This window comes from Chenopodium album, chromosome 8, assembly GCF_948465745.1.
Source record: "Chenopodium album chromosome 8, dcCheAlbu1.1, whole genome shotgun sequence".
Lineage (NCBI taxonomy): Eukaryota > Viridiplantae > Streptophyta > Magnoliopsida > Caryophyllales > Amaranthaceae > Chenopodium > Chenopodium album.
Window position 1 is genome coordinate 37,883,665 of NC_137841.1, and position 3,538 is coordinate 37,887,202.

Genomic DNA, 3,538 nt, shown 5'->3' on the forward strand with positions numbered 1-3,538 from the left:
GGCCATCTCTGCCCCCTTGGGTCAAAGTAAGGAGGAGACGGAGAGCGACAGCTCCGCCTCTACCTCTTAGAGTAGTGACGATTTACCCCCGCTTCCGGATAGCGAGGAGGAAGAAAGGAATAAGTGGAACGAGAAGGATGATCTCTTCAGCATCCACGTCTCCTCCAAAGACCGGATCCAAATGGAGGAGAACTTAAAGAATTTTACCCAAATACACCCGCTAGGAGACGGGTATAGAATCTAGGTGCCGCCTGAGAATGGCACCATCTCTTGGGGGGACGATCAACAGAACGCCAACAGCTATTTCGGCTGTTATGAGGCGGCGTTCAAGGCTGGCCTTCGCTTCCCCCTTCACCAGGCGGTGAAGGCAATTTTAAGAGGCTACGGCCTTGGAGTCTGGCAACTTACCCCCAACTCTTGGACAAACATTCTGGGGTATGTTGCCGCCTGCGAGTTTCAGGGGCTTAACCCCGGCTGGGAGGCTTTTGCTAGTATGCATTATCTTAGCAGAAGCCCAGGCGGCTGGAGGGCGTGGTACACTCTAACCACGCAGCCTCAGTATATGATGACCTTGGACAAGGTCTTAAAGTTCGATGGCTGGAAGCACAGGTTCTACATGATTTTAGCCCCAACCAGACGGGAGAATTATGAATTCCGTCTGTACAATAAGAAGCCCGACTTGTTGGGCAGGAAGTGCGCTCTTCCCCGGATCCCAGAGGAAGATTTTGACAAGATAATTGAGGCAGACTTTTTCGGCCTCACAGACGCAACTCTGTCAACCAGGGAAACAATAAAAGTCCCCAAGAACTGGATCACCAAGAGCGTTTGGTTTAGGGACGAGTGTTTCCTAGCCGTCTGCGGGCTAGGACACATGTTTACCAAACGTATGCGCCTGAGTTTATATCCGTCTGTAGTATTTTTCTATCGAAATTGATTTATGATATTGACCAATTTCTTTATTTTTGCAGTCGGAGAAAACTCCCAAGCGGTCTTCTACAACCATCCGCAAAGATCTTGCGGAGAAAGCTGCGGCTGAGGTCAAAGCCAAGGTAAAAAACACCTGACCCTTTCATAAGTTGATCCTTTAAAATCATTTTTCCCAGATGCTAACCTTAACTTTGGTTATTTTTGCAGGGAGGAGAGGTTGGAAAGTCGTTTGAGAAACAACTCAAACGGGCTAGGGAGGAGAACCCCGCCGTTCTTAACACAATTTAAAAAGCCACCTCTGCGTCAACTCCTGGCGCCTCAGCCGGGCATCAGCAGATGCGGATAGCGGGGCGAAACGAGAAGATAGGCGGCAGCTTGTGCCTTGATCTCGTCAACCCCTTATCAGCAGCCGCGGGGTTCACCACGCCTGCAAGCGGTTCCCGCTTGGCCGGCTCTGAAGGTAAGAACCCTTTTGAATCCCCGCTTGAGCTGGGGTGGCCTTTACGGGTGAAATCACACTCCCAACAGACGTCATCCTCAGACGGTCGGCAACAAATAGGTGTTGCCTTAGTTTCGCACTCATCACGTATTGATTGTGGTGCAGATCAATCTCCCCGCTTGCCAGACGTCCAGAAGCATGCCAAGGCCATGCTGGAAGCCGTGCGGAAGAGGGATAAGGACAATATCCCTAGGATAGAGACGTTCAATCTTGAACGCATTCTATCCCTTCTGGCTGAGGTAAGAAACTTGTCAATTCAATTTTATTTTTTCCAAGTGTTTTATCCCGCCTGCAATAATTATGCCGCCTGACTTTTTGCAGGCCATGCTGCAGGTGGACGGGCTCAAACGTCCTTATTCCCGCAAACGGGAAGAGGTAAAAAGGGCCAAGAAGTCCGCCATAGACGTTGATAATATTGCTTTACACTCGACTATCGTAAATGAACTTGAAACTAAAGCAATAATTATGACACAGGCGTCTAGAATCCAGCAGCTGGAGTCAGATCTGAAGACGGCCAATCAGCGGGTGACGGATGCTGAGACGGCTAAGAAGGAGGTGGAGGAGGCCCAGAAGAAGGCGGACGAGAGCGCCAAGAAGGCTGATGAGGCGCTCAAGAAGGCCCAGACGGACCTTGGTACACTTAAAGGTGTTTCCGAAGAGAACACCAAACTGAAGACCAAGGTTCAAAGGCTGGAGAAGGAGGCTGCTCAGGCTCAGATAAACTTTGCAGCAACCTTGGAGGCGGAGCAAAACCGCCTTGTTGCTGAGAGTGACGCTGACAATGACGCCCGTATGAAGATTGCCTGGGCTTCCTTTTACCCAGACGCGGATTATAGCATCTGGGCACTGGCGCACAGCTATGCCGAGTACGTGGTGTACTTGAGAGAACAAGGCGAGCCAGAGCCTGCCTCTTTCGAAGCCTGGGTCAACTCCAACAACGAGCCGTCCGCGCCTGAGCTTCCTGGTCCTGGTGAAGCACAGGAGATACCCTCAGATGATGAGGAGAATGAGGAGGACCAGGAGGCACCGTCTGCAGGCCAGAAGTGACCATTCAGCGGCAGTATCCCAATCTCTGCTTTTTTATTTTTTCTTTTATTCAGCGGCTGTATGCCAAAACTTGCTTTTTCCGGCCTGCGTGCCGAGTATCCTTGTATTAACCGGCTAACATTTGATCCACTAAAACCGTTTGGTTGGGTGGACTTTTATGAAATGCACCGACTGAGTCGGTTTTGATCATTTTGCATTTGAATTTTTATTTTGTGCAAATTTTAATTTTTCATTTTTGCCTAACTTATCCAAAGCATGCGGCGATTTTTTGCCTAACTAGTCAATAGTCTGGTTGTGTTTTCCCCTGGACGGCTGTGTGATTGGTTTCAAGTGGAGTTGGTTGATTGACTTGAAAACGTCTGATGCTGCAAAAAGCATGATATGTTTGTAAGTCAATCAATCACAGTAGTGATTGCCCCAAACCAAGTGCACAGCCGTTCACCGACAAGCGTTTCGGTTACTACCCAGACGGTGCTTTGCCCCAATTAGGTGGGAATTGCAATTTTGGAATAAATAACCTAAGTGAGTTCTTCAGCCGGTGACCGACTGATGCCCCAGGGCATCCGGTATTCGGCAACTTGATCATTCTTTACAGGTCATTTTGGTCAGACGGCTATGAGTTGACCAATTTGGTCGTTCAATTTTTGTCGTCTGCATGGGTACGTAGAACCGACAAATAGTCTGTTCTCTGCGACGATTGCACCTGGAGGGGTGTCGCCGGACGCCTTTGTCCATGTTGGGACAGGCGTTTTTATAAAATGAGCAACCATCCGGCCATTTTAGCCTCTGGTCTTGTTTGAGACCGGTTGTATAGCCATTAAACGTTTTTGTGCTTAGTTTTTAGTCAAAGTATTGAATTTACACTAAGTATCGAACTTAGTTGTTTAAACAAACGAGTCCGTCTGGGTAATATTTAATCTTACTAGGTATCAAACTTGGTTAGGTAAAAGAAAATCCGTCTGAGTATTACCCACGCGGATAATCAAACTTAGTTAAATGAACAAAGTATCAAACTTAAATAAACAAGAGATCCGAGTATTACCCAGGCGGTCAAACAAATGTAAC